The sequence below is a fragment of the Tachypleus tridentatus genome, unplaced genomic scaffold, assembly GCF_004210375.1.
Source record: "Tachypleus tridentatus isolate NWPU-2018 unplaced genomic scaffold, ASM421037v1 Hic_cluster_2, whole genome shotgun sequence".
Classification (NCBI taxonomy): Eukaryota; Metazoa; Arthropoda; class Merostomata; order Xiphosura; family Limulidae; genus Tachypleus; species Tachypleus tridentatus.
Window position 1 is genome coordinate 11344080 of NW_027467782.1, and position 16682 is coordinate 11360761.

At 34.3% G+C, this 16682-nt stretch overlaps 1 long non-coding RNA gene and 1 pseudogene across 2 annotated transcripts in view; one reads left to right on the forward strand and one right to left on the reverse strand.

Annotated features, from left to right (window-relative positions):
- LOC143243413 (uncharacterized) overlaps positions 1–16682 on the forward strand; it is a 140576-nt gene that overhangs the window by 101274 nt on the left and 22620 nt on the right. The gene's annotated exons all lie outside the window — the stretch shown is intronic.
- On the reverse strand, positions 144–15502 carry LOC143243229 (sodium- and chloride-dependent GABA transporter 1-like; annotated as a pseudogene). The gene is made up of 14 exons (XR_013024240.1): positions 15481–15502; positions 14200–14463; positions 13962–14093; positions 13613–13838; positions 11567–11699; positions 11069–11203; positions 10006–10109; positions 9675–9805; positions 9269–9381; positions 6821–6952; positions 3742–3844; positions 2585–2685; positions 601–771; positions 144–251 (listed from the first exon to the last, which is right to left on the reverse strand). The product of XR_013024240.1 is annotated as a sodium- and chloride-dependent GABA transporter 1-like (transcript).

Consider the following 16682-nt stretch of genomic DNA (forward strand, 5'->3'; position numbering starts at 1 on the left):
TCAATTATGCGTTGACAATCCAAGAAATACTTCACATTTAAATGTTAAAAAGTCTATGAATCTAGTGTTAGTAATATGATCACATAGACTTTTTAACATTTAAATGTAAAGTATTTCTTGGATTGTCAACGTATAATTTCAATGTTTGACAGTTGATTCGTTTGAGTTTTGGGAAGCTCGAAATCTTCACCAAGTGCCTTTGTTTATTTCTTGGAAGGTTGAAGTGTAGGAGTTATGCCAGCAATCAGCCGCTGAAATGAAAAAAAAAACGAATTCAATAGTTGAGGTATAACTTCCTAATCTGAATATTAACCTCATTTATCATCATAAATATTATACCTGGAAATATTAACATAAATGATATTTATACGTAAAGAAACTGGTGTATCTTAGTAATATTTTATTTGTCAACTTTGAGACTGTCTCTATAGTCAATATAAGTGTTGAAAATCTACTACAATATGATCATATACTAAAGGAGGATCTAGTGTTAGTAATATGATTATGTACTGAAGGAAAACATGATAATAAGTTTCAGTATAAATAATTTATCAATAATATTTAAAATTTTACTTTTGATAAAGACGAAAAGCAACTCACGTCCTTCAGAGAACCTGGTGTTACCAGCATGAAATAAACAGCATAGGATGGAATCCATACCATGGAAGCCAAGGCTATCCCCCAGCCTAAGAGTTCTCCCCACCAAGGATAAACGTAAGTCTCTGCATACACCAAAGGCTTGTATCTCATAACTGAAAACAGGAATATTCCCTGAAGGAAATATGTATTTAGAATTAGAAAAAAACATTCTCTGGTTCTCTGAATGAAACTGAAATAAAATTGAACATCATTTGTGTGTATATATATATATATTAGCTACGGTATAGATAAGGTATTTATTTATATGTTTTTGATCCTGTGAGAAATGTAACTGAGTTTACATAATGCCAGTTTTATCGAGTAACTGAGAAAAATGATCTGTTATCACAATTAACATATAGTATTCTCACTTGCTGAAGGTTCAAAGTTCATTTCGTTACTTACAGTGAACAAATGTACAAATCCAGGTCCTCCATTATCCTTAAATACTTTTATAACTCCACCAAAGGTGAGGGTCAATACAGTTTACCGTAACTGAGATATGGCGTGGCTGTTTGTGTCAATGTCAGTGGCCGAAACAATTAATACTATTATGCAATCTGTTTTGCTGAAATACAACTAGTTCTCAATATCAGAAGTGGCGATTGAGACTCATGAAATGTTTCGCCATCTATTGAATGACACCTCAAACAAAAATCAATAAAAAAATCACACTTTGGGTTTAGTTTGTTTTGAGTTTCGTGCAAAGCTACATGAGGTGTATATGTGCTAGCCGTCCCTAATTTAGCAGTGTAAGACTTCAGGGAAGGCAGCTAGTCATCATCACCCTCCGCCAACTCACGAGCTTCTCTTTTACAAACGAATAATGGAATTGACCGTTACTTTATAACGTCCCCACGGCTGAAAGGACGAACATATTTGGTGTGACGAGAATTCGAACCCACGACCCTCAGATTACGAGTCGATTACCTTAACCACCTGACCATATCGGGCCAACACTTTGTGTATTCAAGATTTACACAATTATAAAAATAATTGTGTTATGTGTAGCCATAATTTCTTTATCACGTAATTATAAATAAAAGTATTGTGTGCTCAACATGAACAGGACTTTCAGTATGTCAAGATCCTGATTATATACTTATTGATAAATGCTTTAAATGTAATACTAAAATTGCGATTGTTAAAACTAAATTTAATTTTCAATGAACGGTGCCATATTTAACACATAAAACATTAATGTTTATATCAGAAACATATGAATGGTTTGAGTTCTGTACTTTGAATCATTTTGGTGCAACATTACTAAATTACACAATCCGAACACATTTCCCATGAGGTGCTCATTCCTTTGGTCATGTGTAGCTGGAGCATACACCTTTGATCCTGCTAGCTTCTTGTGAGGCCCGGCATGGCCTAGCGCGTAAGGCGTGCGACTCGTAATCCGAGGGTCGCGGGTTCGCGCCCTCGTTGCGCTAAACATGCTCGCCCTCCCAGCCGTGGGGGTGTATAATGTGACGATCAATCCCACTATTCGTTCGTAAAAGAGTAGCCCAAGAGTTGGCGGTGGGTGGTGATGACTAGCTGCCTTCCCTCTAGTCTTACACTACTAAATTAGGAACGGCTAGCACAGATAGCCCTCGAGTAGCTTTGTGCGAATTTCAAAACAAACAAACAAAGCTTCTTGTGTAAGGTTTCAAAGGATTGTGCCTTTTGAACCCTTGAAAGTGCCACAAACAAACTCCGATATCAGAGTTCGATTCAACAATCATGGAAATCTATCCTTAAATTTCCATTACTACAGTTGGATTTTCGGTCGAATTTCGTCCTCTTCTTCTTGGAAAGGAGTCTGTGGCATTTAGGTGAGAACGTTTCTTGAGACCAAACCTGAACTCACCATTAACATACCAATAATCGCGTGCTGATATAATCCACTAATTCCAATGTTATACTGTTATTGGTAATATATGGGTATCAAACTTACCAAACAAACGGCTGGAGAGACAAAAACCCAGGTAGCGAGGAAGTACCAGTTAGGCCGATATCCTGTCATCTCTTCAATGTTGCTAGACAACCTTTTTACACCTGCAATAATTTATTGTTATTAATATTTTAACAAATTTATTGTTTTACTTGTTGTTACCTTCACGTAAAAAAACACTTGACATAAAACCTGAAATCTACAAATTAAATGTATATTTGTTAATTAATAGTTCAAGTTTATAATGAAAACAACTGAAAATCCCACAAAAGATTAAAAACAAAAAAGGCCCCTGGTGGTTAGGGCGCTCGACTCGTAAACTGAGGGTCGCGGATCCGAATCCACGTAAAACGAAACATGCTCGCCCTTTAAGCCATGAAGGCATTATAAAGTTATGATTAATCCCACCATTCGTTGGTAAAAGAGTATCCCAAGAGTTGACGGCGAGTGGTGACACCTAGCTGCCTCTCTCTAATCTTATACTACTATATTAGTGATGCTAGCGCAGACAGTCCTTATGTAACCTTCGCAAATTTAAAAACCAAAACAAAAAGTAAGAAGGTAATTTAAAGGATGAATAGCGAATCTGATCCTTTGTGGTGATAAAGTTAAAAAAACAAACTAGAAAAAGTGAAGCGAAGAAAAAATTAAGTTGTTAAAAACTATTGACTTTTGAGTACAATAATACAAGGATTAAATGTAATGAATAATTAACTATCATCTCTAAAGTGAAACTTGAGTAAGACACAATCTTCTACGGTTAACTTGAGAATAATATATCATCATCTTTAGGGAGAGCTTGCACATAGTACAACAACACATTCTGGGGTTAACTTCAGAATAATGCAACATCACCATTGAGGGGCAACTTGCATATAGCACAACAGCGCGTTCTAGATTAACTTGAGAATAATACAACAACATATTTTAGGGGTAAGTTGCATATAGTACAACAGCATGTTCTAGGGTTAACCTGCATATAATAAGATACCACCCTTCAAGATTAACTTGTTTATTGTACAACAGCTCCTCCTAGAATTAACATACGTAAAATACATCATCACATTCTATGGAACAGAATAACAACATATAAATAAACAGATATATAAGAAGTGGGAAGTGACGTAAGAAATAATGCAGGACATGAATTTGAAACTTACCATAAACCCATGTAATAGCTATAGTTTGAAAGAAAACAGTGAACAGTAGAGTCATTCCACTGGCAGAATAATAATCCATCAGTTGAAATATGTACATGCCCCCCTGAAAAGTAAAAAGATTATTTTAGTGAATAATACGATCAGTTTAAAGAAATCCAATCAGAATTATTTATTAACAGTTTCGTTTTTTATTAAATATATTTTATTACAAGTTACAGTTTCTATATTCTAGATACAAGATAACACCATGGTAAAGCCACAGAAATAAACAGATATATCAGAAGTGGAACGTTACTGAATAAATATAATAGTATTGGGAGTTGTGCTTATGGTAAGTTTTATTTATTACGTCATTTTTACAGTGAATAAGATTTGTTTTAGACTACCCACCCAATATTAGACATCATGCACTACACACCCAACATAAGTCTTCATGCATTACACATTATCATGAGACATCATGCAATACACATCATCATCAGACATCATGCACTACACATCATCATTAGATCACGTACTACACACCCAACATCAGACGTTATGCACTACACATCATCATTAGATCACGTACTACACACCCAACATCAGACATCATGCACTACACATCATCATTAGATCACGTACTACACACCCAACATCAGACATCATGCACTACACATCATCATTAGATCACGTACTACACACCCAACATCAGACATCATGCACTACACATCATCATTAGATCACGTACTACACACCCAACATCAGACATCATGCACTACACATCATCATTAGATCACGTACTACACACCCAACATCAGACGTTATGCACTACACATCATCATTAGATCACGTACTACACACCCAACATCAGACATCATGCACTACACATCATCATTAGATCACGTACTACACACCCAACATCAGACGTTATGCACTACACATCATCATTGGATCACGTACTACACACCCAACATCGGACATCATGCACTACACATCATCATTAGATCACGTACTACACCCAACATCAGACATCATGCACTACACATCATCATTAGATCACGTACTACACACCCAACATCAGACGTCATGCACTACACATCATCATTAGATCACGTACTACACACCCAACATCAGACATCATGCACTACACATCATCATTAGATCACGTACTACACACCCAACATCAGACATCATGCACTACACATCATCATTAGATCACGTACTACACCCAACATCAGACATCATGCACTACACATCATCATTAGATCACGTACTACACACTCAACATCAGACATCATGCACTACACATCATCATCAGAGATCACGTACTACACGTCAACATCGGACATCATGCACTACACATCATCATTGGATCACGTACTACACACCCAACATCGGACATCATGCACTACACATCATCATTAGATCACGTACTACACACCGGCAACATCAGACGTTATGCACTACACATCATCATTAGATCACGTACTACACACCCAACATCAGACGTTATGCACTACACATCATCATTAGATCACGTACTACACACCCAACATCAGACGTTATGCACTACACATCATCATTAGATCACGTACTACACACCCAACATCAGACATCATGCACTACACATCATCATTAGATCACGTACTACACACCCAACATCAGACGTTCATGTTATGCACTACACATCATCATTAGATCACGTACTACACACCCAACATCAGACATCATGCACTACACATCATCATTAGATCACGTACTACACACCCAACATCAGACGTTATGCACTACACATCATCATTAGACATTACATACTAAACACTAAACATTTGACATCATGTGCTACACATCATCATTAGACGTCATGTACTACACATCATCATTAGATCACGTACTACACACCCAACATCAGACATCATGCACTACACATCATCATCAGACATCATGCAATACACATCATCATTAGACATCATGCACTACACATCATCATTAGATCACGTACTACACACCCAACATCAGACATCATGCAATACACATCATCATTAGATCACGTACTACACACCCAACATCAGACATCATGCACTACACATCATCATTAGATCACGTACTACACACCCAACATCAGACATCATGCACTACACATCATCATCAGACATCATGCAATACACATCATCATTAGACATCATGCACTACACATCATCATTAGATCACGTACTACACACCCAACATCAGACATCATGCAATTACACATCATCATTAGATCACGTACTACACACCCAACATCAGACATCATGCACTACACATCATCATTAGATCACGTACTACACACCCAACATCAGACATCATGCACTACACATCATCATCAGACATCATGCAATACACATCATCATTAGATCACGTACTACACACCCAACATCAGACATCATGCACTACACATCATCATTAGATCACGTACTACACACCCAACATCAGACGTTATGCACTACACATCATCATTAGATCACCTACTACACACCTAACATCAGACATCATGCACTACACATCATCATTAGATCACGTACTACACACCCAACATCAGACATCATGCACTACACATCATCATTAGATCACGTACTACACACCCAACATCAGACATCATGCAATACACATCATCATTAGATCACGTACTACACACCCAACATCAGACATCATGCACTACACATCATCATTAGACATTACATACTAAACACTAAACATTTGACATCATGTGCTACACATCATCATTAGACGTCATGTACTACAGACCCATCATTACATAACAAACTGAGACATTTATATGCAAAACACTCTCATTTGGGTTGAAAAATATTTTACATAGAAGAGCGAACAACGTTTCGACCTTCTTCGGTCATCATCAGACAGTTATATATATCTTTCTACAGGAACTAACATCTCTCTCTACAGCAGTACCTTACTGTTATCATCATTGACGCCATTAATTATGACATCATTACTGAAGGAGGAACATTTTTTTTTTTGACGGACAAATGAAACATCTACCATAATGATAGCTTCCTTTTACTCGTTTATTGATTTTGTTTAACATTATGGTACATACCTTAGTGACCATTGGTAGGCCTAACGTGTATAAGATGACGACAATTCCTATCGTAAATGCTTTTCTTCGCGGTCTCAAAAGAGACGGCCATTCATCCACGATTCCCGTGATAAACGATTCCACGGTACAGAACTGAAAAACAAAAACTGACCAATATCAGTACACATGTTGTCATAACATACAGATCAAAGTAATTTAATAACATAGTTAGACAGATCTATATAAATTGTATATGTACACTGCTAACCAAAATCTTAAGATCAATGAACAAAAAGAGAAAATATGCATTTTGCGTTGTTAGACTCAACCACTTATTTGAGTAAAGCTTCGAAAGAAGACAATAAGAAAAGGGAAAATGAAAATAAAAACCTTTTTAGCATTCAATAGGGAAAATGTGAACACTATGAAATTATCCTAAATACCAGTTGATCAAAAGTTTAAGACCGAACTGAAACAAAGCGTTAATCGGTAAACACGTAACGAAATTTAGTCATTTGTGTTCAACCATTAGCATTGTCAACATCTTCCACTCTCATCTCCTGTGTAACATTGGGTACAAACATGGCAAAGGCGAAAAAGTTGACAGAGTTTGAACGTGGCAGCATTCTCGAGCTGCAAAATTAAGGTTTCTCTCAACATGCCATTGCTGGTGAGACTGGGCGAGTAAAACTGCTGTTGCAAATTTCTTAAAGATCCTGAGGGATACGAAACAGAATTTCAAGTGGTCAGCCCAAAATATATCGCCGTCGTTGAGTAGGAGGATTCGACGGGTTGTCCGGCAAGACAACAGCCGATCGTCGAACCAGATTAAGGCCCTTACGGACATAGAATGTAGCTCAAGAACAATAAGACGGCATCTACGAGAAAAAGGCTTTAAAAATCGTAAACGTCTTCAAAGGCCACGCCTCCTTCCACACCACGAAACAGCTTGGTTAAACTTTGCTGAGAAGCACCAAACACAGGGCATAGAAAAGTGAGAAAGTTTTGTTTTCCAATGAGAAAAAGTTAACCTGGACGGTTCAGACGGCTTACAACGTTACTGGCACGATAAGGATATCACACCGGAGATATTTTCTACACGACACAGTGGAGGAGGTTCCATCATGATCTGAGGTACTTTCTCCTTCCATGGAACAATAGAACTCAGACTATTCATGGGCGTCAAAGAGCAGCTAGCTACATTGGCATGTTGGCGAGAGCATCCTTGTTGACTGAAGGTTCCCGCTTGTGTGAAAATAACTGGATCTTTCAGCAGAACAACGCTGCAATCTACAATGCCCGCAGGACAAAGGACTTTTTCATGGCGAATAACGTGATTTTTTTTGACCATCCATTGATAACATTTCGGGGTGGATGGCAAGGGAAGTCTATGGAAATGGACGTCAATTCCAAACAGTGCATGATCTTTGTCAAGCCATCTTCACCACTTGGAATAATATACCAGCCAGCCTTCTGCGAAATCTTATATCGACCATGCCAAAGCGAGTGTTTGCAGTTATTCGCAATGATGGCCGTACAACTCACTAATGAGACCTCTTGTTGGGCATTTCCTACCCTGTTTGGGACTTCTTTCTGGTATGGTCTTAAACTTTTGATCAGCTAGTATTTAGGTTAATTTCATAGTGTTCACATTTTCCCTATTAAATGCTAAAATGTTTTTTATTTTTATTTTCCCTTTTCTTATTTTCATCTTTTGAAGCTCTACTCAAATAAGTGGTTTTGTCTAACAACGCAAAATGCATATTTTTCCTTATGTTCATTGGCCTTAAGATTTCGGTCAGCCTTGTATATATATTTAATGAATTAATGTTTTATATAATAAAGTTTCAATCACACGTGTTATTATTTAGTTTGATAACGTAATACTTCATCTTGCGTGAGAGGACGTTTTAAGTCATAAGTTTCTGTGTGTTACACGCACACCAGGGAATAATATATGGGAGTCATGGGTGAAACAGTTCATAGCTTCTACCGTTAGCTCCTGTTGCTACTCAGGTTGTCAGTGTAATTAATGACAATGATATCCTTTCATTTCATCAACTACAAGTTTTACAAATTTCACGTACTAGCCTTACGTTCATTGAGGGATTGGCAGAATTTCTAAATCCCCAAAAACAGTCGCAACTTGCTAATTGTTTTCCCCATACCTATCGGTTCTCTCGTATATCTCTTGTTCTTTGTTGAAATGTGTAATTGGGTAAAATGTAACGGGCTTACTAAATAACACCCGCACGTTAACGTTGCTCGCGTTTTAAAAATGCTGAATGTGTTTATTTCACTTCCAAGGAGATTTCATGCGTTGAACCACGCACAAGACGTTAAAACTCCCACCAAGCAAACGATAACAGAAACGTATAAATTTAAAACAAAAACGAAAAGACAGTGTTTAATCCCTGAATATTTCACAATGTTGACGTACATTAACACATAAACATATTATCTGCTCACCTGACTGTTTATGCCGAGGATTAGCAGCATGAAGAAGAATACAGTTGCCCATAGAGGTGGAGGTGGCAACTGTAAAACAACTTCAGGATAGGTGAGAAATGCCAACCCTGGACCTGAAGAAAATACACCGTGTTAGATTATATCTAAACAAAGACCGTGTTTGTACTCTGAAAATAACACAGCAGGTCACTGTCTGATAATACTTAGTGTATATTAAGATGTTGATACACTGTAACTTAACAATAGACGTTTCATTTTAAATGTTTTAGAACCAAGATTAAAAAAATATATATATATTAATAAAGTTTGTTCTGAAATATTCTGTTACACGTTGATTTTGTACAGAAACAGAATTTTTTAGTGTTTATATAAACAACTGAAGCACAAGAAGACTGAATTATCTTACCGGACTTCACAACGTCAGCAACTTCAGTCCCGTCGCCTTTCAAGTATGCCATGTGTCCGAGGACGGAAAATATCACACTACCAGCAAATATGCTGGTAGCAGGGTTAACAAGACAAAGAATATATCCGTCTCTAGAAATAAAGATATAGAAACAATAATGAATGTGTTCAAAGTGTACAATAATACCCATGGAAACAGAAACACTGAAAGAATAACGAATACAGAGTACGGTGAATTATTACATTGAACATTTTTGTGCACATCATTGTTAATTAATTAAATTAAAACATAAGAAAACATTTTTTTTAAAAAAATTGTTTGCTTTTGTTACCGAAAGAAGTTGTGGCTAAACTTGTTGTAGCTTCCAAGAGTTACGACGGAACCGAAACCAATACCAAATGTAAAAAATACTTGTGTTCCTGCTGTCACCCAGACCTAATAACATTAATATACTAAATTAATACTGATTACACAGAGTTCACTTGTGAGAAAATTTAAATTTAACACTAATTTAGTTTCGTTTCGTTTTGATTAACGAATTATTAACTAGTATTAAAACTTGATAGCAAATAAACGAAAAAAAAAAAGTCGCTTGACAGTTACTGATTAACAATGGCACTGTTTTCACTAAAGACGTAAACTATAGCTTCATTAGATGGGAAGTTTTATTTGTTGCCCAGCCTGGTTGTTAGTGTTTGTCTTCAGCGTCAGGGTCATTAAAATGTCCAACAACCTTTAACATCTAACATTAATATTTACTAGTGTTTATATCGTATATGAATGTAATAATAATAACATTAGTATATTAATATAATGACAATAACATTAGTATATTAATATAATGACAAGAACATTTATATATGAATACAATAACAATAACATTAGTATATGAATATAACGACAATGACATTAGTATATGAATACAATAACAATAACATTAGTATATGAATACAATGACAATGACATTAGTATATGAATACAATAACAATAACATTAGTATATGAATATAATAACAATAACATTAGTATATGAATACAATAACAATAACATTAGTATATGAATACAATAACAATAACATTAGTATATGAATATAATAACAATAACATTAGTATATGAATATAATAACAATAACATTAGTATATGAATACAATAACAATAACATTAGTATATGAATACAATAACAATAACATTAGTATATGAATATAATAACAATAACATTAGTGTATGAATGTAATAACAATAACATTAGTATATGAATATAATAACAATAACATTAGTGTATGAATGTAATAACAATAACATTAGTATATGAATATAATAACAATAACATTAGTGTATGAATGTAATAACAATAACATTAGTGTATGAATGTAATAACAATATCATAAACGAACCTTGGGATCGAAAAGTTTGTCAAATTGTGGTGTGATGTAAAAGAGTAGTCCATCTCCAGCGCCCTCTAACGTCACTCCACGAATAAAAAGAACGATTAGAATGACGTATGGAGTGACTGCTGACACCTTAATAATCTGTAAACAATAAACAAATAATAAAGTAAAACAGTCCAAAGATATGAAATAATTATTGCTAGAAACATTAAATATTATTGGATTAAATAAAAGGTGATGTTTTCTTATGATTACTGTAATGATGTTTTATGTCATTAGGTAATGTTTCCTTATGATTACTGTAATGGTGTTTTATGTCATTAGGTGATGTTTCCTTATGACTACTGTAATGGTGTTTCATGTCATTAGGTGATGTTTTCTTATGGTTACTGTAATGGTTTTTTATGTCATTTGATTATCTTTCCTTGTGATCACTGTAACACTGTTTTATACAATCCTTCCTTTTTCTTTTGTTTTCAAGTTTTATTTTAGTTTAAATCTCACCTTGCCACTACTCTGTAGACCTTTCCAGATGACCAAATAAACCAGAAACCAAGCAAGTAACAAACACAAACTCAGTTCCATGTTTACACCTCCCAAGTCATGTATTCCTGAAGTAATTTGTAATGTTCGACGCCTTCAAAAGAGTAATAAATACTGTATTATTGAAATATACTATTTAACCAACTTCAGTTAGGGTTTCATAATTTTTAATTTTTGAGTATTAAATGATAAAACTGTCTACTATGGTATTATAAGTACCTTTCAAGCCAATAATAGAAACAAGGAAGGTTATTTAAAAAACAATTATACCTAGAAATATATGTCCTAAAATTTATCTTACTAGATTAACAATAACAAGGTTAACTGGGTAAAATTCTCATAAGGTACATGGTGCACCATAAACTGGCACATAAGGTCTCCATTATTATTACAGTCATTGTTAGTTAAGCCTATTCCTAGATGTAGCTGCAGTAAGCATCATCTGTTTTGAACAGAATTCTACACACTGACACATATTGTACTGAAATCACTAATCTCATATTGTGAAAAGGAAGAGAAACAAAGGCAATGGTAGTTTGTGAGAATAGTGACTCACATGCAAAATAATTTTGAAACACTATTTCTAAACTTCCCTAATTAAAACATATGTACCTTTGGAGGAAGTGTACTTCCCCTAGAACAATTACCTTTTTACGTATAATGACTTTGAATGATGTGCTTGTATTTTAACCAATCTCCACACAATATACGTATAACAAACATTATAACAGAATTAAAATTAAACAGTTATTTTGAGTTATCAATCTTATTTCTCAACCATGAGTCACAACGAATAATGTAAGTGGTCATTACATTATGTTGTCAGATAAAATCCAGACACTGATGTCAGACTAGTCAGCAGGTATGTAAAATCATTTAAGGGTTAGAATTTGAGTGCTTACAAACGTAATATCTCAACTCCTACTGCCTTTCATAGGGCTGCAGCCAACTGTGAGAAGGCAGTTATGCTTAATATTCAGATACAACCTTAAAAGCATCCTAAAAATTCTAAAAGTTAAAACTTCCAACCTCCACTCTTTTATTTAAAAAATGATATTAAACAAAATTTAATCAAATTTAAAATTAAACTTTTAATAGAAAGATGTTTGAATTCAAAATTTAACAATTATTTTACAAATATTTAAATTTTCTATCATTTATGTAAAAAAACTTCTATTATTATTAATTTTAGCTGTTAACATATCTGCTAAAAGAAGTATCTTACATTCTCATACAAATTATCTAAAGTAATCAATTTTTTTACCTTTAACTTTGTCAGTAGCTATTAAGCACAAAGTTACACACTGAGATATCTGTTTCTTGCATTGTAAGTCTGCTTTTGTTTTGTTTTAGAATTTCGCACAAAGCTACTCGAGGACTATCTGTGCTAGCCGTCCCTAATTTAGCAGTATAAGACTAGAGGGAAGGCAGCTAATCATCACCACCCACCGCCAACTCTTGGGCTACTCTTTTACCAACGAAAGTGGGATTGACCGTCACTTTATAACGCCCCTACGGCTAGGAAGGCGAGCATGTTTAGCGCGACTCGGGCGCGAACCCGCGACCCTCAGATTGAAACTTAAATGTAAAGGATTAGTTGTTTGTCCTACATACTTAAACCACCTATGTTATAAGTTAATAAATAAATCATATTATCATTTTACACAGTGGTATATCTTAAAATAAATGTTGAAAATTCATAACTTGTAGCTGGACAAGTTATACATCTTGGACTATCGACAATATAATTTTCATAAATTAAAGTAGAAAATATAAATTACTGGTAAACAGTTAACTGGACTAAAAACCAGTGTACAAATGTGGAAAATGAATAAATAATAACATTATGTTGATAGAAAATAGTTATTTAATTGTACTCCCATTGTAATATATATATGTGTATATATACATAGAAAACAATATTTTGAGAACACTAGATCCAAATACGACTTATATTTATTGATCGAAAATAATAGATTCATCTGAAAAATAAAAAATTAAACCTACTCCCAGAATTCGGTTACAGGTGATTTTGCTTCGGTGGCTGTAATATTGAGATTCGTAATGTTGGTTCCCTCTTTCATGCAGTATTTTGTGTTCCACCAATTACCACACGATTCCCAAGGCAGTTGTGACGTCATTGAGAACACGAAGTAGAATAAAGTTCAAGCTATTATCACCACGTAGTAGATATTATTGAGACAAACGATGGTCATTGAAGCAAAGCCAATTCCTAGTGAAAGTATAGATTACATAATGTAAGAACTGTTGACATATTTGAGACACAAGTATGAGTTATATATATCCGGAAAAGGTGAAAAATACTAAGGCACTAGAAGTAAACAACAATAGCTACCTTTACAGATAGAAATCAAATTCCAGACCCCGATACCACCAACACTGAGGTACTGACCAATGGCCACTTCCAGGAAGAATAGAGGAACAGCACACAAGACTAAACAGATGAGGTAGGGAAACAAAAATGCCCCTAAATAACAAACAACAACATATAGTCCATTAGAACCATCGATTTAACATTTAGTAAGGTAAAGGTTTCATGCATATTTTGTTGGATTAAACCACAAGACACATACCTCCACCATTTTCATAACACAAGTATGGAAATCGCCATACGTTGCCAAGACCGACAGCGTAGTTTATAGAACTTAAAACAAAGTCCAGTTTTCCATTCCATTCCCCACGTTCTGGTTCTTTCTCCTTATCTGGACTTGTTACCGACTGGTTCATTTCATCAGATATTGTGATCATTTCCATTCCATTTTCTACACTGACGGTTTCTGATGTTTCATTTTCAGGAGATATGTTATCCAAAGACGTAACTTTTACACAAACAAATGCTGTAGAAAACAAAATACACTGTCAAGATATATATGTATATTTATATATATAGTTGAAAAAGCATACAGTTATGTACATGTATAGTTAAAGCGATGAAGAAATAAACACACCTCAGAAAACCAGTAAAATAAATTTGTTTAAGTGTTCTATTTCATTTATTCCATTAGACACAACTTCTATGTGCACTCACACCCTAAATTGTTTCATTTAAAACCATTTTCATGTGCACATATACACAATAATTTATCTAGGGAGACATAAATTCAGTACAATCAAATGCATTATGTAACTGTACGTTCCAAGAGATGTCACTTATGTATATTTACGTTTTATTCAAGTAGATCAATTTTTAAGTTTCGTTTGTTAAAATTTTTATATTTTAAACTGCCACAATTTCTTCTTTGTTTACATAGTTTTCTAAATTTCTTAAACAAACTTTCAAGCATAAAAAACCTAGAAATGAAATTCAGAAAGATAATATTAAATCTGACAATATATTTAACAAAATAATTCCAACATTGCAAAATCGTTGTTATCCTTATGTACAATTATTAAAGCCAGGATTGGTCAGAAATTAGGATTTCTCTTCGTTCTGCACTTTATTGGTTGATTTTCTGTTCACCCTTTGATTTAATAAAGCAGTAAGTGAAAACCATGAACAGTAGAGTAGAAAGGTGTTTTCTGTTGTTTGTTGTTCGGTTGCTGTGGGAAGTTCATGTCCCGTGCTTCAAACGTCCACTCTTTTCCTAAGTTAGTTAATATAGTAGTCCTAATATATCCTTAAGTGAGATTTGAAAGTGAAAAAAACTCTGCCCCGTAGCAATTTTTATTTCCTTGACGTCATGACAGGTCTGTTAAAGAAAAGTTACCAAAACCTGAAGGTCGTTTTGTCGGTCAGTTCTCTTTGTGTCTCAATAAAACGTACATTACAAATCTTACTCCAGTTTCCTTATTTTTATAAACATCAGTCACTTAAAAACTTCTTAGTGTTAAATAAAAAAAAATTAGTTACTTACGATGCGGTGGTGACTTCCTCATTTTAAAATAACAATTTTCAGTCGCCTAAGATGTAATTTTCACCTTCAACTGTTATAACAACAACAACAAAAAACATTTACTTATGATTTGATAGTACCTTCCATATGTTAGAATATCAATAGTTAGACGCTTAAGGTGTAGTGTTCACTTCTAACCGTTATAACAACAACAACAAAACAACATTTACTTATGATTTGATTATACCTTCCATATGTTAGAATATCAATAGGCAGTCGCTTAAGGTGTAATATTGACCTCCAGTTGATCGGAGAACAAAACCAGTAATCTGAGAAGTGATATTGGCTATGTGTTGAGATAAAATATTCATTCAGTGTTGTTGAGTTTATCAACAAGTGCGAATAATGAATGACGTGTAGTGATTTGTTTATAAAAAAAATGCGACGATTTGTCCTGATTTCTTTGAGTATTACAATTTGAACAATTGTTAGTCAAGTCTAGCACTACAACACTTGCAAATGTGTTTACAGTTATGAAACTTGAAATAGTGGTTATAAAATAAATTGAAACACTTAAAGTAAGTACATGTACCTCTTTTACTGTTCTGTATGTTTTAGGTTAAGGTTAAAACACAGCCGGCTTCCTTTCGATACTAAATGTGAATCGTATTTGATTAACAATGATATATAAAATAAACACGTTTTTTCGGTTCATAACAAAACCTGTCAGGTCATCTAATACATGGTCTCAAATGAAAATCTGGTGGACAAAAAGAATGGTGTGTCTTACTGTTAGACATACATTAATACTAAAATGTAATTCTTTACCAGCTGATGTAATTAATACCATTTCCTTTAGCATAGTTAGTTTAATGTTTCATATGCGATAAACAACAGAAATAACCGTATTTCTTACTAAATATTATTAAACACAAAGATTAATACATTTGACTTATAACAACAAAACAGGAACGAAACGTTTCATATTCCAAGCTGGTAAAAAAAACTGTGTCGATAACGATGTGATATTCAGTTTTAAAAATTTGATTTGTATTCCAACCATTTGTTTTAAAGGCGGGGTAATCTCACCTGGAAACCAATGCTATAGCTGTTTCTTACAATGGAAAATGTGATATGAAAAACGAGAAAAAAAACGTTACAAAAGACACCGAATGTTGTGTTCTCTTTCTTCTCGTTTAAATAAAATTACCCAATTGCTTTTT